General features: G+C 47.9%; 4 non-coding genes across 4 annotated transcripts; all 4 read left to right on the forward strand.

The window, feature by feature from the left end:
• The first annotated feature begins 932 nt into the window (after positions 1-932).
• Positions 933-1005, forward strand: trnaf-gaa (transfer RNA phenylalanine (anticodon GAA)). The gene has a single exon. It is a non-coding gene; the product is annotated as a tRNA-Phe (tRNA).
• A 584-nt stretch (positions 1006-1589) lies between these two features.
• Positions 1590-1662, forward strand: trnaf-gaa (transfer RNA phenylalanine (anticodon GAA)). Its single transcript has one exon. It is a non-coding gene; the product is annotated as a tRNA-Phe (tRNA).
• Positions 1663-8504: 6842 nt separating this feature from the next.
• trnaf-gaa (transfer RNA phenylalanine (anticodon GAA)) lies at positions 8505-8577 on the forward strand. The gene has a single exon. It is a non-coding gene; the product is annotated as a tRNA-Phe (tRNA).
• A 9858-nt stretch (positions 8578-18435) lies between these two features.
• trnaf-gaa (transfer RNA phenylalanine (anticodon GAA)) lies at positions 18436-18508 on the forward strand. Its single transcript has one exon. It is a non-coding gene; the product is annotated as a tRNA-Phe (tRNA).
• The last annotated feature ends 8613 nt before the right edge of the window (positions 18509-27121 follow it).

Genomic DNA, 27121 nt, shown 5'->3' on the forward strand with positions numbered 1-27121 from the left:
AATTTACAGGTTGCCAGAGAGCAGTGAATCTGTGGAACGCTCTGCCACAGGCTGTGGTGGAGGACAAGCCCGTGGGTATGTTTAAACCAGAAGGTGACAGATTCCTGATCGGTCAGGGCATCAAAGGATATGGCAAGGAGACAGGTGTATGGAGTTGGTGGGCCATCTAGGATCAGACATGATGGAATGACAGAGCAGACTAGATGGGCTGAATGGCCTACTTCTGCTCCCATCTCTATGGTCGAAGACACAGGAAAGGTACAATACTGCAGATACTGCAATGGTGAGGTATAAGGCTGAGCAGGGGCAAAACACTGCAGATGCTGGAATGCTGAGGAACCTCAATACCGCAGATAAAACAATGGTGAGTTACAAAGCACAGGAGAAATATAATTCTGCAGAAACAGTGATGTTGAGGTACAAGGCACAGGAAAGGTACAATAATGCGGATACAGCAACAGTGAGTTACAAAGCTCAGAAGGAATACAATTCTGCAGGTACAGGAATGGTGAGGTACAAAGCAGAGGAGTATACAATTCTGCAGATACAGGAATGGTGAGGTTAATGCAGAGGAAAATAACAATACCACATTTACTGGAATGTTGAGGCTCAGAGCACAGGAGAAATACAATACTGCAGAGTCTGGAAAGGTGAGGTACGAAGCACGGGGAATACAATACCACTGATGCTGGAGCAGTGAGGTACAAGGCAGAGGAGAAATAAAATACCGCATACACAAGAATAGAGAGTTTTAAATCACAGTAGAACTACAATACTGCAGATGATGGACCGGTGAGGTACAAAGCTCATGGAAATACAACAGTGCAGATGCTGGAATTGTGAGGTACAATGTACAAGAGACATACAATACTGCAGATGCTGCAATGGTGAGGTACACGAGAGTGGAGAACAACAATACTGCAGCTGTGTCAGCTGAAATAGCTCAGTTGGGCGAGTGTTAGACTGAAGATCTAAAGGTCCCTGGTTCAATCCCGGGTTTTGGCACTGGGACATATTTCTTGTGCACCATGGTAACAGCAGTTAGTGCAACACTACTGTAAGTCATTTGATTTCAGAGTTCAATTCTGACGTTCTCTGTAAGTAAGTTTGAAAGTCCTTCCCGGGTGCACATGGGTTTTGTTCCGGGGTGCTGCAGTTTGCTCCCACAGTCCAGGTGGTTAGTAGTTTAACTGATTATTTTAAACCATCCCACGACTGGGTTAGAGTTAAATCAGTGGATTCCTGGGCAGCATGAATCCACCGATTTAACCCTAACCTGATTGTTGAGACAATAATATTACAGCTGAGAGCTACAGAGCGACACAGGTTGGTGGGTCGGAGGGGCCTGTTCTGCCCTGTAGCTCTCAGTAAGATAAAATAAATAATATTCTGTACTGGTGAGGGTCGAGGGAGAGGAGAACTACAATACCGCAGATACAGCAATGGTGAGGCACAAAACAGAGGAGTGTACAATGCCACAGATAGAGGAAAGGTCAGGTTTAAAGCACGCGGAAATGCTGTACAATACTGTAGATGCTGCAATGGTGAGGTACGTGATAGTGGAGAACAACAATACTGCAGCTGTGTCAGCCGAAATAGCTCAGTTGGGAGAGCGTTAGACTGAAGATCTAAAGGTCCCTGGTTCAATCCTGGGTTTCGGCACTGGGACTTATTTATTGTCACCGCGATGGCGTAGCAGTTAGTGTGACACTATTACAGCTCGTAGTGTCAGAGTTTGGAGTTCAATTGTGGCATCCTCTGTAACTAAGTTTGTATGTTCTTCCCATGTACACAGTCCCTCTGTCCAAATCCAGACTGGTTAGTAGGTTAATTGTATTTTTTAAACCGTACCACAATTAGGTTAGGGTTAAATCGGTGGATTCCTGGTTGGAACAGCTGGGTGGGCTGGACAGGCCTGTTCTGTGCTCTATCTCTCAATAAAACAAAATAAATAATATTCTGTAATGGTGAGGGACGAGGCGAAGAGCTTCAATAAGCAGAAGGATTTTTCAGCGCCAGTCGTCATTGGAGTACTGTGCAGACACAGTAGAAGCGTTCCCGTTCAAGTTGGGCAAAAAGCTTTAAAAATCCAATCTGCATAAAAGAGGGGTGCCGTCTCGTGGAGCGGTCATTGTTGGAGTGGTCTGAGTCAGAGTGGTAAAGCTTTGGGTCATTAAGACTTCAGCAAGAGCAGGTGGAAGCAAGGAAAGTCGGTAATCTCACTCCTTATTTATTATTTAACTCTGAGAAAATAGGGGACATGTCTACAGGGCCAGCGTCCTGTTCTGGGTGTCAGATGCGGGATTTCTGCAAGACTCTCAGTTTCCCCAGTGGCCACATCTGCACCAGGAGCATTGAGATGCAGCTCCTTAGAGACTGTGTTAGGGAACTGGAGCTGCAGCTCGATGACCTTCGGCTTGTAGGGAAAGTGAGGCAGTGATAGACAGGAGCTACAGGGAGGTAGTCACCCCAAGGCTACAGGAGACCGATAAATGGGTGACTGTCAGGAGAGGGAAGGGAGAATGTCAGATAGTGGAGAGCACCCCTGTGACCCGCCACTTCACAATAAGTACATCATTTTGAGTACTGCTGAAGGTTGGGGACCTACCTGGGGGAAACAACAGTAGCCATGCTTCTGGCACTGAATCTGGCCCTGTGGCTCCGAAGGAGAGGGAACTGAAGAGAATGGCAGCAGGAATAGGGGACTCTATAGTCAGGGGACAGACAGGCGATTCTGTTGCCTTGATAAAGAAACACAGATGGCAGTTTGCCTCCCAGGTGCCAGGGTTTGTGATGTTCCTAAGCACTTCCACAATATCCTACAAGAGAGGGTGAGCAGCCAGAGGTCGTGGTACATATTGGTACCAATGACATAGGTAGAAAAAGGGAGGAGGTCCTGAAAACAGAATAGAGGGAGTTAGGAAGGAAGCTGAGAAGCAGAAACTCAAGGGTAAACACAAAATAATCTGCAGATGTTGTTGTCAAAGCAACACTCACAATGCGCTGGAGGAACTCAGCAGGTCAGTCAGCATCAGTTGAAAAGATTAGTCGACGTTTTGGGCCGAAACCCTTCGTCAGGACTGAAGGAAGAACTTTGGGGAGGGTTTGAAGAATGCTGGTAGTTGAAAAAAACAGTAATTTGAAAGACAAAGGGGTGGGGGAGAGGAAGCAGGGAGGTGATTGGCAGGAGAACATTGCGAAGTAGTAGAAGGAGGCGGAACTATGAGGGAGGTGATGTGAAATAGGGATAGAGGAAGGGAGGGGGAGGGAATTACCGGAAGTTGGAGAATTCTATGTTCATACCAAGGGGCTGGAGACTACCTAGACGGTATATGAGGTGTTGCTCGTCCAACCTGAGTTTAGCCTCATCATGGCTGTAGAGGAGGCCATGTATGGACATATCTGAATGGGAGTGGGAAGCAGAGTTGAAGTGGGTGGCTACTGGGAGATCCTGTCTGTTGTGGCGGACGGAGTGGAGGTGCTCGACGAAGCGGTCCCCCAATCTGCGTCGGGTTTCACCGATGTAGAGGAGGCCGCACCGGGAGCACCGGATGCAATAGATGACCCCAACAGATTTGCAAGTGAAGTGTTGCCTCACCTGGAAGGACTGTTTGGGGCCCTGAATGGTGGCAAGAGATGAGGTTTAGAGACAGGTATAGCACTTACGCTTACAGAGATAACTGCCGGATGGGAGATCCGTGGGGATGGACGTGCGGATAAGTGAGTTGTGGAGGGATCGATCCCTGCGGAAAGCGGAGAGCAGTGGAGACGAAAAGATGTGCTTAGTGGTGGGTCCTGTTGAAGGTGGCAGAAGTTGTGGGGGATAATGTGCTGGATCTGGAGGCTGGTGGGGTGGTAGGTGAGGACAAGGGGAACTCTGTCCCTGTTGTGGTGGCGGGAAGATGGGCTGAGGGCCGAAGTGCGGGAAATGGAGGAGATGCGGGTGAGGGCATCATTGATCGCCGTTGAAGGGAAACCATGAGCCTTAAAGAAAGAGGACATTTGAGATGTCCTGGAATGGAAAGCCTCATCTTGGGAGCAGATGCGGCGGAGACGGAGGAACTGGGAATAGGGAATGGCATTTTTGCATGTGGCGGGTTGGGAAGAGGTATAGTCGAGGTAGTTATGAGAGTCAGTGGGCTTGTAGAAGATGTCAGTGGACAGTCTGTCTCCAGAGATGGAGACCGAGACATCGAGAAAGGGGAGAGAAGTGTCCGATTTAGACCAAGTGAATTTGAGGGCTGGGTGGAAGTTTGAAGTAAAGTCGATGAAACTGACGAGCTCAGCATGGGTGCAGGAAGCAGCAGCAATGTAGTCGTCAATGTAGCGAAGGAGAAGTTGGGGAGCAGTACCAGAATAGGTTTGGAGCACAGACTGTTCCACATAACCAACGAAGAGGCAGGCGTAGCTGGGTCCCATGTGAGTTCCCATAGCTACACCCTTAGTCTGAAGAAAGTGGGAAGAGCCAAAAGAGAAGTTATTAGGTGTGAGAACCAGTTCCGCCAACCAGAGGAGGGTCGTGGTGGTGGGGAACTGGTGAGGTCTATCATCCAGGAAGTAGCGGAAGGCTTTGAGTCCTTCTTGATGGGGAATGGAGGTGTATAAGGATTGGACATCCATAGTAAACGTCGACTAATCTTTTCAACTGATGCTGACTGACCTGCTGAGTTCCTCCAGCGCATTGTGAGGAACTCAAGGGTAATCTTGGGATTGCTGCCTGTGCCACGCGGCAGTGAGGAGGGGAATAGAATGAGGTGGCAGATAAATGTGTTGGTGAAGAATTGGAGCAGAGTGCAGGGATTCAGATTTCAGGACAATTGGGAGCTCTTCTGCGGCAGGTGTGACCTGTACAAAAGGGACAGGTTGTACTTGAATCCGAGGGGGACCAATATTCTTGTGGGTAGGTTTACTAGAGCTGTTGGGAGTGATTTAAAGTAACATGGTGGGGAATGGGAACCAGTATGATAGAGCTGAGGATGAGCCAGCAGGTTTACAAGTAGATGATGGGTGTAACATGAATTTAAGGAAGGACGAGCCAATGACTGGGTACAAATGCAGACAGAGCAAAGAGTTCAATTGTACCACAGAGACAAAATTCAAAAGGGTGTAGGATGCAGGACTGAAGGTGTTGTATTTGAATGCACTTAGCACTCGGAATAAGGTGAATGATCTCATGGTGCAATTAGAGATTGGTCAGTACAATGTTGTGGGAATCATTGAGTTGTGACTGAAAGAAGGTTTTTGTTGGGAACTTAACACCAAAGGCAGGAAGGAAGGCATAGGCAGTGGTGTGGTTCTGTTGGTAAGAGATGGAATTATGTCTTTTAGAAGAGGTGACGTAGGGTCAGAGAATGTTGAATCTTTGGGGTGTGGATAACAAGCTGCAAGGGTTAAAAAAAAACATTATGGGAGTCGTATATAGGCCTCCAAATAGCCAAGATGTGGGGTTGAGATTGCACAGGGAGTTGAAAAAGGCCTGAAATAAGGGTAATATCACAATTGTAAATGAGGGCAAACTAGCCAATAATATAAAGCAGAAACAATAGTACAGACCATTATCTAATAATGCAGAGGGACTTAGGAGTCCTTGTGGAAAATTCCCAGCAGGTAAACTTACAGGTTGCTGTTAGGTACCCTGTAACGGGTTAAAGAACCAGCAGAAATGGAACACACTTGGAGTCTGGTTTTGCTGTCAAGTAATTCTATTTTATTAATAACTATGTAATAAAGTAACATAAAACCAGATAAATCAAACAGGTTAGCAGAGTTTATGCATGTATAGGAGAAGATGGCGGCACGACAGCAGCGCATGCGGCCTCTCCGGTGATGAATATCTGTTATCTGTCAAGTAGGGGACTGTGCACAATTCTGATTTGATGGAGACAGACGTGAGAGTACGGAGGAACATCTGGAGAAACTTCTGAAATGCCCGCTTTGCTGCCACTGCTACTGTGTGGTAACCGGAATCTCCGGAGCAGAAGGCCCCGAAATCCTCGGCTTTGCTTGTTTCAGCGGCCAGGGCGAGGTTGAAGACGCTCGGCAGAGGATGGCACTCAGGAGGCTGTATCCGAGGGGCTGGTCGGAGGCTGGAAGTTTTCGGATGGACGGACTCAGTGTCGGCTGTGGTCGGCTGCTTCCAGGGCATCGGCAAGTTGACGGTGCCTGGAGGTTTATGGCAGGGAGTTTCTCCCTTTTGCCGCTGCTATCGGGGACTTGGGAGTCGATCGACTCGGGGACTTTTGAGACTTTATTTACCGTGCCCATGGTTTGTTCTTCATCAAATTATGGTATTGCTTTGCATTGCTGTAACTTTATGTTATAATTATGTGGTTCTGTCAGTGTTAGTCTTTGGTTTGCCTTGTTTTCTGTGATATCACTCCGGAGAAACATTGTATCATTTCTTAATGCATGTATGCATTTCTAAATGACAATAAAAGAGGGCATTTATCTGCCATCTCATTCTAAAATAGGTGTGGAAATATAAAACCCAAACTTCTTCAAGCTTAGGTGGTAATTGATACAGTCTTACGATGGTATGTAAGCGAAGTCAGTTCAGTTCATGATATTGAGTTGAGTAGAATTGAGGAGAGAGAGAGGTTTGTTGTCCACATAAGGCGATGCTGTCAATTCTCCCTTTTGTCCTCTGAAACTTCCAAGTTAGCTAAACTTGACCAACTTAAGAGCACCGTCTTCAAGTGATAACCTACCGACCCAGGCAAGGGTTAGACACACTGGTAGACTCCACAGGGTCACTTTTTCACGCACTAATAATCACGGATCGATTCCGCTTAGTCGATCCTCAGTCCCACACTCGTGGGCACCTGAAAGTGTAGTGGTAACTTCACCACACCTTAGTGCACCTGCGTGTCCCTTTCTTCTGTGCGTCCTGTGAAACAAGCAACTATGCTGGTTTAAATACTGTTGTGCTGAACAGCAGGTGTCCATCATGTAGCTCCTCCTCTCTCTCCCTGTAGGAACCCTGAACCTGGCAGTGTCCTTGCAGAAATGCCAAACAACCTGCAAGCAGTCTTCACTCCTCTCTCTCTCTCTGTAGCAGGCTGTTTGTGTTGTACAGCTGCACACACTCTCTCTCTTTTTAAAGGCACAGTCCATAATGAATAACTCAGGATATCGTCACATTGCCACAGAGCAGTGAATCTGTGGAATGCAGATAAAGCAACAATGAGGTATAACACAGATACAGCAACAATGAGGTATAACACTGAGGAGAACTACAGTTCTGCAGATACAGGAATGGTGAGGCACAAAGCACAGGGACTACAATGTGCTAGATACTGGAAGGATAAGGTTTTACGCAGAGGAGAACTAAAATACTACAGATGCTGGAATAGTGAGGCACAAGGCAGAGGAGCATACAATGCTGCAGATACAGCAATGGTGAGGCACAAGGCAGAGGAGGAGCAAAACACTGCAGATAGTTCAATGGTGATGTACAAGGCAGATGCACATACAATACTGCAGATAGAGGAACGTTGGAGGTAAAAAGCACAAGAAAAATACAATACAGTACTGCAGATGATGGAATGGTAAGGTACAAAAGACAGGGAAATTCAATACTGCAGATGCTGTAATGCTGAGATAAAGAACAGTGGAGAATAACAATACTGCAGATATATCAGCTGAAATAGCTCAGTTGGTAGCGTGTTAGACTGAAGATCTGAAGTCCCTGGTTCAATGCTGGGTTTTGGCACTGGGTTTATTTATTGGACACAATGGTACCATAGTGGTCTGCATGACACTATTACAGTGCGAGGTGTTAGAGTTGAGAGTTCAATTTCAGTGTGCTGCGTAAGTTGGTAAGTCCTTCCCATCTTCCCATCTCCATATCCTCCAATTGCTGCGGTTTCCTCCCACAGCCCAAAGACGTATTGGTTAGTAGGTTCATTGTTTTTTTTTAAACCATAGGTTAGGGTTAAATCAGAGTTCCTGGGTGGCACAGGTGGGTGGGTCAGACGGGTCTGTTCTGCACTCTATCTCTGAATAAAATAAGATAAATAATATTCTGTAATGGTGAGGGATGAGGGAGAGGAGATTCACAATACCACAGATACAGCAACGGTGAGTTAAAAAGCACAGAATTAATACAATTCTGCAGATACAGGAATGGTGAGGTTAATGCAGAGGAGAACCACAATTCCACATTTACTGGAATGTTGAGGCTCAGAGCACAGGAGAAATACAATACTGCAGAGTCCAGAAAGGTGAGGTACGAAGCACAGGGAATAAAATACCACTGATGCTGGAGCAGTGAGGTACAAGGCAGAGGAGAAATAAAATACCGCATACACAAGGATAGTGAGTTTTAAATCACAGTAGAACTACAATACTGCAGATGATGGACCGGTGAGTTACAAAGCTTATGGAAATACAACAGTGCATATGCTGGAATTGTGAGATACAATGTACAAGAGACATACAATACTGCAGATGCTGCAATGGTGAGGTACACGAGAGTGGAGAACTACAATACTGCAGCTGTGTCAGCCGAAATAGCTCAGTTGGGAGAGCGTTAGACTGAAGATCTAAAGGTCCCCGGTTCAATCCCAGGTTTCGGCACTGGGACTTATTTATTGTCACCGCGATAACATAGCAGTTAGTGTGACACTATTGTACGTCCAACCCATGCACACAGTCCCTCTGTCCAAAGCCAGACTGGTTAGTAGGTTAATTGTATTTTTTAAACTGTATCACAATTAGGTTAGGGTTAAATCGATGGATTCCTGGTTGGAACAGCTGGGTGGGCTGGACAGGCCTGTTCTGTGCTCTATATCTCAATAAAGTAAAATAAATAATATTCTGTAATGGTGAGGGACGAGGCAAACAGCTTTAATAAGCAGGAGGTTTTTTCAGCACGTGTCGTGATTGGAGTATTGCACCGACACAGTTGAAGCATTTCTGTTCCAGTCGGGCAAAAAACTTTAAAAACCCAGTCTGCATAAAAGAGGGTTATCATCTAATGGAGTGGTCATTGTCAGAGTGGTCTGAGTTAGAGTGGTAAGGCTTTGGTTCATTAAGGCTTCAGCAAGAGCAGGTGGAAGCAAGGAAAGTCGGTAATCTCACTCCTTATTTATTATTTAACTCTGAGGGAATAGCGGGTGTGTCTACAGAGCCAGTGTCCTGTTCTGGGTGTCAGATGTGGGATTCCTGGGAGACTCCCAGTTTCCCCAGTGGCCACATCTGCACCTGGTGCATCGAGATGCAGCTCCTTAGAGACTGCGTTAGGGATCTGGAGCTGCAGCTTGATGACCTTCAGCTAGTTAGGGAAAGTGAGGCAGTGATAGACAGGAGCTACAGGGAGTTAGTCACCCCAAGGCTACAGGAGACAGATAAATGGGTGACTGTCAGGAGAGGGAAGGGAGAACATCAGATGGTGGCGAGCACCCCTGTGACCGGCCCCTTCAACAATAAATACTCCATTTTGAATAATATTGGGGGAGCGGGATCTACATCGGAGGAAGTGACTCTGGCACTGAGTCTGGGCCTGTGGCTCAGTAGAGTAGAGGACTCCATGAGACCTAGTCAGGGGGAAAGATAGGTGCAGATAGGTGATTCTGTGGACGCGACAAAGAAACACGGATGGGTTCAAGAGGTTTCTGAGCACGTCCACAATGTCCTGAAAAGGGAGGGTGAGCAGCCAGAGGTCGTGGTACATATTGGTGTCAACAACATCGGTAGAAAAAGGGAGTAGGTCCTGAAAACAAAATACAGGGAGCTAGGAAGGAAGCTGAGAAGCAGGAATTCGAGGATAGTAATCTTGAAATTGCTGCCTGTGCCATTTGACAGTGAAGACAGGAATAGAATAAGGTGGCAGATAAATGCATGGGTGAAGAATTGGAGCAGAGTGCAGAGATTCTGATTTCTGGATAATTGGGACTTCTCCTGCGGCAGATTTGACCTGCACAAAAGGGACGGGTTGCACTTGAATCCGAAGGGGAGCTATAGCGGTCAGGTTTACTAGAGCTGTTGGGAGAGGTTTAAACTAATATGGTGGGGGATGGGAACCGGTATGATAGAGCTGAGGATGAGCCAGCAGGTTTACAAGTAGATGATGGGTGTAACATGAATGTAAGGAAGGACAAGCCAGTGACTGAGTACAAATGCAGACAGAGCAAAGAGTTAAATTGTATCACAGAGACAAAATTCAAAAGGATGTAGAATGCAGGACTGAGGGTGTTGTATTTAAATAGCTCAGCATTCGGAAAAAGGTGGATGAACCTGTGGTGCAATTAGAGATTGGTTGGTATGAAGTTGTGAACATTACTTAGTTGTGGCTGAAAGAAGGTTATTGTTGGGAGCTTAACATCAAAGGAAAACTTTGTATTGAAAGGACAGGCAGGAAGGTATAGGCGGTGGTGTGGCTCTGTTGGTAAAGAAGTAATTCCATCTTTAGGAAGAGGTGACATAGGGTCAGAGAATGTTGAATCTATGCGGGTGAGGTTAACAAACTGCAAGGGTGAGAAAAGCATTATGGGAATCTTATAGAAACATAGAAACATAGAAAATAGGTGCAGGAGTAGGCTATTCGGCCCTTTGAGCCTGCACCGCCATTTATTATGATCATGGCTGATCATCCAACTCAGAACACCGCCCCAGCCTTCCCTCCAAACCCCCTGACCCCCGTAGCCACAAGGGCCATATCTAACTCCCTCTTAAATATAGCCAATGAACTGGCCTCAACTGTTTCCTGTGGCAGAGAATTCCACAGATTCACCACTCTCTGTGTGAAGTAGTTTTTCCTAATCTCGGTCCTAAAAGGCTTCCCCTCTATTCTCAAACTGTGGCCCCTCGTTCTGGACTTCCCCAACATCGGGAACAATCTTCCTGCATCTAGCCTGTCCAATCCCTTTAGGATCTTATACGTTTCAATCAGATCCCCCCTCAATCTTCTAAATTCCAACGAGTACAAGCCCAATTCATCCAGTCTTTCATCATATGAAAGTCCTGCCATCCCAGGAAACAATCTGGTGAACCTTCTTTGTACTCCCTCTATGGCAAGGATGTCTTTCCTCAGATTAGGGGACCAAAACTGCACACAATACTCCAGGTGTGGTCTCACCAAGGCCTCGTACAACTACAGTAGTACCTCCCTGCTCCTGTACTCGAATCCTCTCGCTATAAATGCCAGCATACCATTTGCCTTTTTCACCGCCTGCTGTACCTGTATGCCCACTTTCAATAACTGGTGTATAATGACATAGAAACATAGAAACATAGAAAATAGGTGCAGGAGTAGGCCATTCGGCCCTTCGAGCCTGCACCGCCATTTATTATGATCATGGCTGATCATCCAACTCAGAACCCTGCCCCAGCCTTCCCTCCATACCCACTGACCCCCATAGCCACAAGGGCCATATCTAACTCCCTCTTAAATATAGCCAATGAACTGGCCTCAACTGTTTCCTGTGGCAGAGAATTCCACAGATTCACCACTCTCTGTGTGAAGAAGTTTTTCCTAATCTCGGTCCTAAAAGGCTTCCCCTCTATCCTCAAACTGTGACCCCTCGTTCTGGACAACCCCAACATCGGGAACAATCTTCCTGCATCTAGCCTGTCCAATCCCTTTAGGATCTTATACGTTTCAATCAGATCCCCCCTCAATCTTCTAAATTCCAACGAGTACAAGCCCAGTTCATCCATTCTTTCTTCATATGAAAGTCCTGCCATCCCAGGAATCAATCTGGTGAACCTTCTCTGTACTCCCTCTATGGCAAGGTATGACACCCAGGTCTCGTTGCACCTCCCCTTTTCCTAATCGGCCACCATTCAGATAATAATCTGTTTTCCTATTTTTGCCACCAAAGTGGATAACTTCACATTTATCCACATTAAATTGCATCTGCCATGAACTTGCCCACTCACCCAACCTATCCAAGTCACCCTGCATCCTCTTAGCATCCTCCTCACAGCTAACACTGCCACCCAGCTTCGTGTCATCCGCAAACTTGGAGATGCTGCATTTAATTCCCTCATCCAAGTCATTAATATATATTGTAAACAACTGGGGTCCCAGCACTGAGCCTTGCGGTACCCCACTAGTTACCGCCTGCCATTCTGAAAAGGTCCCGTTTATTCCCACTCTTTGCTTCCTGTCTGCTAACCAACTCTCCACCCACACCAATACCTTACCCCCAATACCGTGTGCTTTAAGTTTGCACACTAATCTCCTGTGTGGGACCTTGTCAAAAGCCTTTTGAAAATCCAAATATACCACATCCACTGGTTCTCCCCTATCCACTCTACTAGTTACATCCTCAAAAAATTCTATGAGATTCGTCAGACATGATTTTCCTTTCACAAATCCATGCTGACTTTGTCCGATCATTTCACCGCTTTCCAAATGTGCTGTTATCACATCCTTGATAACTGACTCCAGCAGTTTCCCCACCACCGACGTTAGGCTAACCGGTCTATAATTCCCCGGTTTCTCTCTCCCTCCTTTTTTAAAAACTGGAGTTACATTAGCCACCCTCCAATCCTCAGGAACTAGTCCAGAATCTAATGAGTTTTGAAAAATTATCACTAATGCATCCACTATTTCTTGGGCTACTTCCTTAAGCACTCTGGGATGCAGACCGTCTGGCCCTGGGGATTTATCTGCCTTCAATCCCTTCAATTTACCTAACACCACTTCCCTGCTAACATGTATTTCGCTCAGTTCCTCCATCTCACTGGACCCTCTGTCCCCTACTATTTCCCCTACTATATGTAGACTTCCAAATAGTAGCCAAGATGTGGGGTTGAGATTGGACAGGGAGCTAATAAGGGTAATGTCACAATTGTAAATGAGGGCAAACTAGCCAATAATATAAAGCAGAACAATAAGGCAGACCATTATCTAAATGGGGAGAAGGTTCAAACATCAGAGGTACAGAGGTGCTTACGGGTCCTCGTGCAAATTTCCCAAAGATAAATTTACAGGTTGCCAGAGAGCAGTGAATCTGTGGAACGCTCTGCCACAGGCTGTGGTGGAGGACAAGCCCGTGGGTATGTTTAAACCAGAAGGTGACAGATTCCTGATTGGTCAGGGCATCAAAGGATATGGCAAGGAGACAGGTGCATGGAGTTGGTGGCCCATCTTGGATCAGACATGATGGAATGACAGAGCAGACTAGATGGGCTGAATGGCCTACTTCTGCTCCCATCTCTATGGTCTAAGACACAGGAAAGGTACAATACTGCAGATACTACAATGGTGAGGTATAAGGCTGAGCAGGGGCAAAACACTGCAGATGCTGGAATGCTGAGGAACCTCAATACCGCAGATAAAACAATGGTGAGTTACAAAGCACAGGAGAAATATATTTCCGCAGATACAGTGATGTTGAGGTACAAGGCACAGGAAAGCTACAATAATGCGGATACAGCAACAGTGAGTTACAAAGCTCAGAAGGAATACAATTCTGCAGATACATGAATGGTGAAGTTAATGCAGAGGAGAACCACAATTCCACATTTACTGGAATGTTGAGGGTCAGAGCACAGGAGAAATACAATACTGCAGAGTCTGGAAAGGTGAGGTACGAAGCACGGGGAATACAATACCACTGATGCTGGAGCAGTGAGGTACAAGGCAGAGGAGAAATAAAATACTGCATACACAAGAATAGTGAGTTTTAATGCACGGTCAAAGTACAATACCGCAGATGATGGATCGGTGAGGTACAAAGAACATGGAAATACAACAGTGCAGATGCTGGAATTGTGAGATATAATGTACAAGAGACATACAATCCTGCAGATGCTGCAATGGTGAGGTACACGAGAGTGGAGAACAACAATACTGCAGTGTGTCAGCCAAAATAGCTCAACTGGGAGAGCGTTAGACTGAAGATCTAAAGGTCCCTGGGTCAATCCTGGGTTTCGGCACTGGGACTTATTTTTCAGGCCCCACTTTAGTGTGACTCTATTACAGTTGTTGTCAGAGTTCGGAGTTTGGAGTTCAATTGCAACGTCCTGCGTGAATGAGTTTGTAATTCCTTCCACTGTGCATATGGGTTTCCTGCCGCAGTCCAAAGACGTACAATTAGTAGGTGAATTGGTATTTTAAATCGTCACACGATTAGGGTGTGGTGAAATCAGAGATTCCAGGTCGGCCGGCACAGCTTGGAGAGCCAGAAGTTCCTGCTCTTCACTGGATCTCTCAATGAAATAAAATAAATAATATTCTGTAATGGTGAGGGATGAGGGAGTGGAGGACGACAATACTGTAGATACAGCACAGTGAGGTTTAAACATAGAACATAGAATAGTACAGCACCGTACAGGCCCTTCGGCCCACAATGTTGTGCCGACCCTTAAACCCTGCCTCCCATATAACCCCCTCACCTTAAATTCCTCCATATACCTGTCTAGTAGTCTCTTAAATTTCACTAGTGTATCAGCCTCCACCCCTAACTCAGGCAGTGCATTCCATGCATGAACCACTATCTCAGTAAAAAACCTTCCTCTAATATCCCCTTGAACTTCCCACCCCTTACCTTAAAGCCATGTCCTCTTGTATTGAGCAGTGGTGCCCCGGGGGAGAGGTGCTGGTTGTTCACTCTATCTATTCCTCTTAATATCTTGTATACCTCTATCATGTCTCCTCTCATCCTCCTTCTCTCCAAAGAGTAAAGCCCTAGCTCCCTTAATCTCTGATCATAATCCATACTCTCTAAACCAGGCAGCATCCTGGTAGATCTCCTCTGTACCCTTTCCAGTGCTCCCACATCCTTCCTATAGTAAGATGACCAGAACTGGACACAGTTCTCCAAGTTTGGCCTAACCAGAGTTTTATAGAGCTGCATCATTACATCGCGACTCTTAAACTCTATCCCTCGACTTATGAAAGCTAACACCCCATAAGCTTTCTTAACTACCCTATCTACCTGTGAGGCAACTTTCAGGGATCTGTGGACATGTACCCCCAGATCCCTCTGCTCCTCCACACTACCAAGTATCCTGCCATTTACTTTGTACTCTGCTTTGGAGTTTGTCCTTCCAAAGTGTACCACCTCACACTTCTCCGGGTTGAACTCCATCTGCCACTTCTCAGACCACTTCTGCATCCTATCAATGTCTCTCTGTAATCTTCGACAATCCTCTACACTATGCACAACACCACCAACCTTTGTGTCTTCTTCAAACTTGCCAACCCACGCTTATACCCCCACATCCAGGTTGTTAATAAAAATCACGAAAAGTAGAAGTCCAAGAATCGATCCTTGTGGGACACCGCTAGTCACAACCCTCCAATCCGAATGTACTCCCTCCACCACGACCCTCTGCTTTCTGCAGGCAAGCCAATTCTGAATCCACCTGGCCAAACTTCCCTGGATCCTATGCCTTCTAACTTTTTGAATAAGCCTACTGTGCGGAACCTTGTCAAATGCCTTACTAAAATCCATGTAGATCACATCCACTGCACTACCCTCATCTATATGCCTGGTCACCTCCTCAAAGAACTCTATCAGGCTTGTTAGACACGATTGCCCTTCACAAAGCCATGCTGACTGTCCCTGATCAGACCATGATTCTCTAAATGCCCATAGATCCTGTCTCTAAGAATCTTTTGCAACAACTTTCCCACCACAGACATAAGGCTATAATAACCTGGACTATCCCTACTACCTTTTTTGAACAAGGGGACAAAATTCGCCTCCCTCCAATCCTCCGGTACCATCCCCATGGACAACGAGGACATAAAGATCCTAGCCAGAGGCTCAGCAATCTCTTCCCTTGCCTCATGGAGCAGCTTGGGGAATATTCCATCAGGCCCTGGGGACTTATCTGTCCTAATGTATTTTAACAACTCCAACACCTCCTCTCCCTTAATATCAACGTGCTCCAGAACACCAACCTCACTCATATTGTCCTCACCGTCATCAAGTTCCCTCTCATTGGTGAATACCAAAGAGAAGTATTCATTGAGAACCTCGCTCACTTTCACAGCCTCCAGGCACATCTTCCCACCTTTATCTGTTATCGGTCATACTTTCACTCCTGTCATCCTTTTGTTCTTCACATAATTGAAGAATGCCTTGGGGTTTTCCTTTACCCTACTCACCAAGGCCTTCTCATGCCCCCTTCTTGCTCTCCTCAGCTCCTTCTTAAGCTCCTTTCTTGCTACCCTCTCTTCCTCAATAGGTCCATCTGATCCTTACTTCCTAAACCTCATGTATGATGCCTTCTTCCACCTGACTAGATTTTCCACCTTACTTGTCACCCATGGTTCCTTCACCCTACCATTCTTTATCTTCCCCACCAGGACAAATTTATCCCTAACATCCTGCAAGAGATCCCTAAACATTGACCACATGTCCATAGTACAGTTCCCTGCAAAAACATCATCCCAATTCACACCCGCAAGCTCTAGCCTTATAGCCTCATAATTTGCCCTTCCCCAATTAAAAATTTTCCTGTCCTCTCTGATTCTATTCTTTTCCATGATAATGCTAAAGGCCGGGGAACAGTGATTACTGTCCCCCAGATGCTCACCCACTGAGAGATCTGTGACCTGACCTGGTTCGTTACCTAATACTCGATCTAGTATGGCATTCCCCCTAGTCGGCCTGTCAACATACTGTGACAGGAATCTGTCCTGGACACACTTAACAAACTCTGCCCCATCTAAACTATTGGAACTAATCAGGTGCCAATCAATATTAGGGAAGTTAAGGTCACCCATGATCACGACCCTGTTATTTTTGCACCTTTCCAAAACCTGCCTCCCAATCTGCTCCTCGGTATCTCTGCTGCTATCAAGGGGCCTATAGAATACCCCCAGTAGAGTAACTGCTCCCTTCCTGTTCCTGACTTCCACCCATACTGACTCAAAAGAGGATCCTGCTACATTACCCACCCTTTCTGTAGCTGTAATAGTATCCCTGACCAGTAATGCCACCCCTCCTCCCCTTTTCCCCACTCTCTATCCCTTTTAAAGCACTGAAATCCAGGAATATTGAGAATCATTCCTGCCCTGGTGCCAGCCAAGTCTCTGTAATGGCCACTACATCATAATTCCATGTATGTATCCAAGCTCTCAGCTCATTACCTTTGTTCCTGATGCTTCTTGCATTGAAGTACACATACTTTAGCCCTTCTACCTTACTACATTTACACCCTTTATTCTGCTTCTCTTTCCTCAAAGCCTCTTTAAATGTTAGATCTGGCTTTACCCCATGCACTATACTAGCAGTTCTCGCATGACCTTTATCCTCCTCCACCTCACTATCTGCTCTAACACTCTGGTTCCTCTCCCACTGCAAATCTAGTTTAAACCCCCCGGAGCAGAACTAGCAAACTTTCCCGCAAGGATGTTAGTTCCCCTCCAGTTCAGGTGCAACCTGTCCCGTCGGAACAGGACCCACCTTCCCTGGAACAAGGCCCAATTGTCCAGAAACATGAAGCCCTCCCTCCTGCACCAAATCCTTAGCCATGTATTTAGCTGCATTATCTTCCTATTTCTGGCCTCACTAGCACGTGGCATGGGTAGCAATCCTGAGATTGCAACCCTGGAGGTCCTGTCCTTCAACTTTGCACCTAACTCCCTAAACTCTCTTTGCAGGACCTCCTCCTTCCTATACATGTCATTGGTTCCTACATGGACCACGACATCTGGCTGCTCTCCCTCCCTCTTGAGAATACTGAGAACTCGATCTGAGATATTGCGGACCCTGGCACCAGGGAGGCAACAGACCATCCGGGATTTTCGATCTCTTCCACAGAACCTCTTATCTGTCCCCCTAACTATAGAATCTCCTGTCACTACTGCTCTCCCCTTTTCCCTCCTTCCTTTCTGAGCTGAGGGTCCAGTCTCAGTGCCAGATACGCAACCACAGCAACTTGTCCCCGGTAGGTCGTCCCCACCAACAGTATCCAAAACGATGTACTTATTATTGATGGGAATGGCCACAGGGGTGCTCTGCTCATTCTGTCTATTCCCTTTCCCTCTCCTGACAGTCACCCAGCTACCTGCCTCCTAACTTTTAGGGGTGACTGTCTCCTGAAACTCCTGTCTATTTCTGCCTCTGCCTCACGAATGATCTGAAGTTCATCCAGCTCCAGCTCCAGTTCCCTAACTCGGTTTGTCAGGAGCTGCAGCTGGATGCACCTTTTACAGGTGTAGTCATCAGGGACGATTGTGCTCGCTCTGACTTCCCACATTCTGCAAACGGAGCACTCAACTGCCCTAACTGCTGCCTCCATTACCTTCTTCTAAGTTATTAGATTAATTAAAGGAGCTCACCTGGCCTTACCTCACTGGGAGCAAGCTCGTCCTCAGTCTCTGCTCGCCAAAGCCTTCCTATTCTGTCTCCCACTACTCCGTTGCCCGCTCCGTTAATCTCCGTTAAACTTCAGGGGAAATACAATCCTGCAGATACAGGAACGGTGAGGTACAAGTCAGAGGTGAACCTCAAAAAGGCAGACACGTCAGCCGAAATAGCTCAGTTGGGAGAGCATTAGACTGAAGATCTAAAGGTCCCTGGTTCAATCCCGGGTTTCGGCACTGGAACACATTTATTGTCACCACGATAGCTAGCAGTTAGTGTGACAGTATTACAGCTCGTAGAGTCAGAGATTGCAGTTCAATTGTGACACCCCCTATAACTAAGCCTGTATGTCCTTCCCATGTACACAGTCCCTCTGTGCAAAGGCAGACTTGTTAGTAGGTTAATTGTATTTTTTAAACCGTAACACAATTAGGTTCGGGTTAAATCGGTGGATTCCTGGGTGGAACAGCTGGGTGGGCCAGACAGGCCTGTTCTGTGCTCTATCTCTCAATAAAATAAAATAAATAATATTCTGTAGTGGTGAGGGACGAGGCGAAGAGCTTCAATAAGCAGGAAGTTTTTTCAGCGCCAGTCGTCACTGGAGTACTGCGCAGGTGCAGTAGAAGCGTTCCCGTTCAAGTTGGGCAAAAAGTTTTAAAAACTCAGTCTGCATAAGACAGGGGTCCTGTCTAATGGAGCGGTCATCGTCAGAGTGGTCTGAGTCAGAGTGGTAAGGCTTTGGCTCATTAAGGCTTCGGCAGGGACAGGCAGAAGCAAGGTATGTAGGCAAGTTCACTTCTTATGCCTATTTAATTCTTGAGAGAATAGGGGATATTTCTAGAGGGATAGTGTTCTGTTCTGGGTGTCAGATGTGGGATTTCCAGGAGTCTACCAGCTTCACAAATGGCCACATCTGCAGCTGGTGCATCGAGATAGAGCTCCTTAGAGACTGTGTTAGGGAACTGGAGCTGTAGCTCGATGACCTTCAGCTTGTTAGGGAAAGTGAGGCAGTGATAGACAGGAGCTACAGGGAGGTAGTCACCCCAAGGCTACAGGAGGCAGATAAATGGGTGACTGTCAGGAGAGGGACGAGCGAACATCAGATAGTGGAGAGCACCCCTGTGGCTGGCCCCTTCAACAATAAATACTCCATTCTGAGCACTGTTGGGGGGATGGGGTGACCTACCTGGGGGAAGCAACAGTGGCTATGCCTCTGGCACTGAGGCTGGCCCTATGGCTCAGAAGGAGAGGGAACTGAAGAGAATGGCAGCAGAAACAGGGGGCTCTATAGTCAGGGGACAGACAGGCAATTCAGTTGCCTCGATGAAGAAACATGGATGGCCGTTTCCCTCCCAGGTGCCAGGGTTTGTGATGTTTCTGAGCACTTCCACAATATCCTGAAAGGGAGGGTGAGCAGCCAGAGGTCGTGGTACATATTGGTACCAATGACATAGGTAGAAAAAGGGAGGAGGTCCTGAAAACAGAATACAGGGAGTTAGGAAGGAGGCTGAGAAGGAAGACCTCAAGTGTAGTAATCTCGGGATTGCTGCCTGTGCCACGCGACAGTGAGGACAGGAATAGAATGAGGTGGCAGATAAATGTGTGGGTGAAGAATTGGAGCAGAGTGATTTAGATTTAGATTCAGATTTCTGGATAGTTAATCTCTTCTGCGGCAGGTGTGACCTGTATAAAAGGGATGGGTCACACTTGAATCCGAGGGGGACCAATATTCTTGTGGGCAGGTTTACTAGAGCTGTTGGGAGAGGTTTAAACTAAGGTAACGCTCAGCTATATCGGGTCGTATTTACCTAGAGGAAATCCCGTCCGCCGCCCAACCTTGTCTCCTGGTTACGTCAGTTGCTGTGCAAATGCCACCTGATTCAGCCTTAAACATCAATCATCAGCCAGCGCACAATGTACGTTTTACAAATTACACTTTATAAATCTTACTAGGACTATGATATTAACAGAGGTACAATACAAAAGGGAATGAAAAAAAAAGGCGCCAGACTTATCAAAGTTCAGTTTCTTTGTGTACACAGTTGGAACTCGGGACCGCCTTCCTGCAATCCACTCTGACCCCCTCGACTCGCAGCTCAGGACCACCCAAAGTGATTGAGCAGAGCACTCCCAGCACGTCCATCTTACTCCCGGTCTCTTCTCCAACTCCCCGCCAAAACCCCCGTTTCCCAGCCATATGAGACAGCATATCACCCCAAGAAAGAATAACATGGACTCCCATTGGTTCATTCGCTCTGTTATCAATAATATAACCCAAGCAAACTGCAGCGAGAGAACATTCTCAGCATTTAACATAACAAAGGAGCCATTTTGATTAACATGCGCAGTAACGTAAAAGAAGAAACCTCTTACACTCTCCCCCCACCAAATAAAAGTCATGCCCTCATGACATTAACAGTGTTCACCATTGCTCCTTGTAAAACACAAAACCCAACCCAAGTGCGTAAAGCAGTGACGTAACTTCCCAGGAGGGATGAGGGCATAAGAGGGGTGACGCTGCCAGGCAGTGGAGGGACCCAAGTGAAAACCTCCCTGTACATGGACGACGTCACCGTCTTCTGCTCTGATCCGAGGTCAGTTCGCAGGTTGATTGGCACCTGCGAACAGTTCGAGCTAGCGTCGGGGGCCAGGGTCAACCGCACGAAGAGCAAAGCCATGCTCTTCGGCAACTGGCACGACCATCAGGTCTGAGCACGTGAAGGTGTTGGGGATCTGGTTCAGAGGGGCTGAGGCGTGCAACAGGAACTGGCAGGAGCGGACTGCCAAGGTGAAACAGAAACTGGGACCGTGGGGAGGGCGCTCCCTGTCGATAACGGACAAGAACCTGGTCATCAGGTGTGAGGTGCTCTCAGGGCTGCTGTACTTGGTGCAGGTCTGGCCCGTCCCCCGCTCCTACAGCTCGGAAATCACCCGGGCTGTCTTCAGATTTGTCTGGGGATCCAAGATGGAGCGGGTGAGACGGACCATCATGCACAAGTCTCTGGACAAAGGGGGCAAGAACGTCCCCAATGTCGCCCTCACCCTGATGGCCAGCTTTGTATGTGGCTGCATCAGGTTGTGTGTAGAGCCCAGGTATGTGGGCACCAAGTACCACTTTGTGCCCAGGTTCTACCTGTCGCCCTGGCTACGAAGGATGGGTCTGGCCCCACTCCCGTGCAACGCCCCAGTCAGCTGGTCGTTGCCGGCATACCTGTCCTACGTAGCAAAGTTCTTCCAGGAGAACGCCTTTGACCACAGGGCCATCAGGCAGTGGTCGGCACGTAGTGTCCTGCAGGCACTGCAGGAGAAGGACGTGATGGACACAGTGGGGTGGTTCCCTGAGCAGACTGTCCAGTTCATCTGGCAAAATGCCTCATCGCCAGATCTCACCAACAGGCACCAAGACCTTGCCTGGCTGGCGGTGAGAGGGGCCGTCCCAGTCACAGCCCTCCTGTACGCCCGGAACGTCGTCTCCGCACCCCACTGCCCACGGGAGGACTGCAGTGAGGAGGAGTCTGTGACCCACCTCTTTGCACACTGCCAGTTCGCAAAGAGGGTGTGGAGGAGGATGGACGGGCTAGTGTCACGTTTCATCCCCAGCAGCTGCGTAACAGAGGACTCTCTGATCTACGGGCTCTTCCCGGGGACGCACACGGAGACCAACATCCGGTGCTGCTGGCAGATCATCAACTCGGTGAAAGACGCTCTTTGGTCGGCCCGAAACTTGATGATCTACCAGCACATGGAGATGTCCGTGGGAGAATGCTGCCGACTGGCACATTCTCGGCTGCAGGAGTACGTGCTGAGGGACGCACTGAAACTCGGTGCAGCCACCGCAAGGGCCCGGTGGAGAAGGACCACAGTATAGGTTTCTCCACCCGTGGGAGCGGGAGGGGTCGGGGGTGGGGAGTATACCCCTCAACAATGATATGGTACGCTGAACTACTGGAGTGCTACGTGGGTGGCTATAAATACGGATATGTACTGACTATAATGGAAACGTATGTAAAGGATGAGAAGTTATTGAATGGTTTATTGTATATATTTATTTCTGAATAAAGTATATTTTGAAATATAAAAAAAACTTCCCAGGGCAGTAGAGATCACACCCTGTTCTCCCGGCACTGTATAGGTCAACCTCTCCAGGGGGTGACTACTTCTCTGAGACCTCCGTACCTCCTCTGCCGACCCTTGCAGCTCAGACACCACGGGTGACACCCTGGGCCTACCTGTCGGACCCTCACCCTCTCCCTCACTGGGACCCCTCGGCACCGGTGAGCCCTCTGTCTCGGGTTCTGGCTCCACCCTCTCTTCCCCCAATACCGGCTGTATTTCAGGCTGCTCAACACCCTCCCTCCTCTCACCTAACTCGGTGGGGGAAGGGCCAGGAGCCTCTTCTTCTGGCACCGGGGAATCAGCGAACGGAAACAGATGCGCAGGCAGGGTCTGCATTTCTTACAGTATTCTTCAACCTCCCCCCTCATCCGGGGCCAGGAAAACCAGTCCTTGAGTGATCCATAGGTCTTTTCTACCCCAAAATGCCCGGAATCATCATGTAGAGCCTGGAGCACAGTCTTCCAATGCTTCTCAGGCATGACCAGCTGCCAGCGTCAGGGGTGGTCCGGGGGCGACGTGACCCGGTACAAGATGTAGTTCTTCAGCTTCAACCGAGGCCACTCCTTCAGCAATAAGGGCACTGAGGCATGCTTCGCCTTCTCTGCCTGAGCCATATCCCCCTGTCTAACCACGTACCAGATAGAGCCAATGCCCAGGTCATCACGCTGAGCAGCCCCCACTTCCTGGGGGCTCACCTCCGGCAGCTGCCTGTTCCTCAGAGCAGTCACATTACAGTACGCAGTGGGTAGCACGTCATCATCAGCCCCCAGTTGATCCACTGCCCGATCCGGCCCCATCGGGGCTCCTGCTTCAGCGTCGCTCGCAAATTGACACGTGGCCTTCACTCCCGGGGCAGGGACACTCTCCCACTCCTCATCCGTGCCCGACCCCTCATGCGCCCGATGAGATAAAGCATCTGCATCGATGTTCTGGCTCCCCGGCTGGTACTTCGGGCTGAACTCATAGACAGACAAGGCTGCCAACCACCGATGCCCAGTCGCGTCCAGCTTTGCCGAGGTCAGGATATAAGTGAGAGGGTTGTTGTCCGTTTTCACCTCAAACTTGGCCCCGTATGGATAGTCATTCAACTTGTCCACCACCTCCTGAACCGCTGAGGACCATCCCCGGTGGCCCGAGCCCCTTTCCCGGCCCAACGCCCTCTCCTCCTCCCGCACCTCTCTCATCAGCTGCCCGAATGATGGAGGGGAGCTCCTTTTATAGGACTGCCGGAGACTCCAAGCCACCTTGTCCTCCTCCTCCAGGGAACCACTGAATATCTGACTCATCTTCAACCTCGCCACTTCGTCCGCCTTCACTACCCCTCGGCGCCACAACCCAGTAAGCATTCTCTCCAGCCGAAAAATGTGTTCTGACAGCTTTTCCCCTCTATCCTGCCGCATGTGGTGAAGCTCCGCTAAAAGCTCCCAGGGATCTCCTGACATTCCAAACGCACCCTCCAAAGCTTCCAGATACTCCACCAGGGAAGCCAAGGGCTGTTCAGCTTTCAGCTCCCGGACAACACCGGCCGCCCCTCCCCTCACTCTCCACCATTCGCTGTCTCTTTTCCTCATCCGAACCTGGCCACGCCTCTAACAACTGGGAAGTATTTTCGATCCAGATATCATAGTCGTCCTCCCCTTCCGGGGTAGGTGTGGCTCCTGAGAAAATTCTCAGCAACCGGCGGGGCCCCCTCGGCACTTCTCACCAAGGAGGTAATGGCGACTGCTAACTCGGAGGTCTCACCTCTAGCTGGGGGACGGGGCCTGGCCAAGGCTTCCCACTCTGACCCCCCCTCCCACCACTGGCTACTGGCACCTCCCCTGGGGTCTCATCTAGCTCCTCCTCCGGCACCTCCTCACTTTCTTCCTCCGGGAGGGTGTGGAGGCCCCATAGCCCTGCCTCCCCCGGGACGCCGACCGTGGCTGGCAGTTCCAACGTCATGACGTCAGCACTCGTACGAACCAACACCCAGCTAGATTCCACTTCTTTCCCACATCTTCTAGCTATCAGTTCTACCTGCCCGATACATTCGATCAAACTCAGCCCCCACACTAGTACATCTCCCGAAATGCAGAAATCCACCCCAGTTAACACGCACGCATGATTCACCGGTACGTCCTCTAAATCAAACCAGCTTACAATATTATCTCGATCCATCTCCGCACTGCTTAACGTGGCGATTTATACAGCTTTACTGAAAATTCAGTCCTGGACGTCTGACCCCACATATGTAACGCTCAGCTATATCGGCTCGTATTTATCCTGGGGAAACCCCGTCTGCCGCCCAACCTTGTCTCCTGGTTACGTCGGTTGCTGTGCAAATGCCACCTGATTCGGCTTCAAACATCAATCATCAGCCAGCGCACAATGTACGTTTTACAAATTACACTTTATAAATCTTACTAGGACTATGAGACCAATAGAGGTACAATACAAAAGGGAATGAAAAAAGGCGCCAGACTTATCAAAGTTCAATTTCTTCGTGCACACAGTTGGAACTCGGGACCGGCTTTCTTCCACCTGCAATCCACTCTGACCCCCTCGACTCGCAGCTCGAGACCACCCGAAGCGATTGAGCAGAGCACTCCCAGCACATCTGTCTTACTCTCGGTCTCTCCTCCAACTCCCCGCCAAAACCCCCGTTTCCCAGCCATATGAGACAGCATATCACCCCAAGAAAGAATAACATGGACTCCCATTGGTTCATTCGCTCTGTTATCAATAATATAACCCAAGCAAACTGCAGCGAGAGAACATTCTCAGCATTTAACATAACAAAGAAGCCATTTTGATTAACATACGCAGTAACATTAAAGAAGAAACCCCTTACACTAATATAGTGGGGAATGGGAACCAGTGTGATAGAGCTGAGGATGAGCCAGCAGGTTTACAAGTAGATGATGGGTGTAACATGAATTTAAGGAAGGACAAGCCAATGACTGGGTACAAATGCAGACAGAGCAAAGAGTTCAATTGTACCACAGAGGAAAAATTCAGAAGGGTGAAGGATGCAGGACTGAAGGTGTTGTATTTGAATGCACTTAGCATTCAGAATAAGGTGAATGATCTCATGGTGCAATTAGAGATTGGTCAGTACAATGTTGTGGGCAACATTGAGTTGTGACTGAAAGAAGGTTTTTGTTGGGAACTTAATACCAAAGGCAGGAAGGAAGGCATAGGCAGTGGTGTGGTTCTGTTGGTAAGAGATGGAATTATGTCTTTTAGAAGAGGTGACATAGGGTCAGGGAATACTGAATCTTTGGGGGTGTGGATAACAAACTGCAAGGGTTAAAAAAAAAACATTATGGGAGTCATATATAGGCCTCCAAATAGCCAAGATGTGGGGTTGAGATTGCACAGGGAGTTGAAAAAGGCCTGAAATAAGGGTAATATCACAATTGTAAATGAGGGCAAACTAGCCAATAATATAAAGCAGATACAATAGTGCAGACCATTACCTAAGTGGAGAGAAGGTTCAAACATCGGAGGTGCAGAGGGACTTAGGAGTCCTTGTGCAAGATTCCCATAAGGTAAATTTACAGGTTGCCAGAGAGTAGTGAATCTGTGGAATGCAAATACAGCAACAATGAGGTATAACACTGAGGAGAACTACAGTTCTGCAGAATCAGGAATGGTGAGGCACAAAGCACAGGGACTACAATGTCCTAGATACTGGAAGGATAGGGTTTTACGCAGAGGAGAACTATAATACTACAGATGCTGGAATAGTGAGGTACAAGGCAGAGGAGGAGCAAACCACTGCAGATAGTTCAATGGTGATGTACAAGGCAGATGTGTATTCAATACTGCAGATCGAAGAACATTGGAGGTAGAAAGCACAAGAGAAATACAATATTGCAAATGATGGAACGGTGAGGTACAAAAGACAGGGAAATTCAATACTGCAGATGCTGCAATGCTGAGATAAAGAACAGTGAACAACAATATTGCAGATATATCAGCCAAAATAGCTCAGCTGGTTGAGTGTTAGACTGAAGATCTGAAAGTCCCTGATTCAATCCTGGGTTTTGGCACTGGGTTTATTATTGGACTCGATGGTACCGTAGCGGTCTACGTGACACTATTACAGTGTGGGGTGTCAGAGTTCAGAGTTCAATTTCGATGTTCTGTGTAAGTTGGTAAGTCCTTCCCATCTTCCCACCTCCATGTCCTTCAACTGCTGCGGTTTCCTCCCACAGTCCAAAGACGTACTGGTTAGTAGGTTCATTGTTTTTTTGTAAACCATCCCACCATTAGGTTAGGGTTAAATCAGAGTTCCTGGGTGGAACAGCTGGTGGGCCGGACAGGCATGTTCTGCGCTCTATCTCTGAATAAAATAAAATAAATAATATTCTGTGATGGTGAGGTACGAGGGAGAGGAGATTCACAATACGGCAGACAGCAACGGTGAGGTACAAGACAGCGGAGGTACAAAATACTGCAGGTGCTAGAACAGTGCAGGTAAAGCAACAGTGAGGTACAAAGTACAGGAGAAATGTAATTCTGCAGATACAAAGATGTTGGGATACAAGGCACAGGAAAGGTACAATAACGCAGCTACAGCAATGGTGAGGTACAAGCTGGAGGAGGAACAATACCACAGACGTTGGAACAATGAGGAACCATCAGAGGAGAACTACAATACCGCAGATACAGCAACAGTGAGTTACAAAGCACAGAAGTAATACAATTCCGCAGATGCAGGAATGGTGAGGTACAAGGCAGAGGAGAAC

This window comes from Mobula birostris, chromosome 22 (genome assembly GCF_030028105.1).
Source record: "Mobula birostris isolate sMobBir1 chromosome 22, sMobBir1.hap1, whole genome shotgun sequence".
Taxonomy (NCBI): domain Eukaryota; kingdom Metazoa; phylum Chordata; class Chondrichthyes; order Myliobatiformes; family Myliobatidae; genus Mobula; species Mobula birostris.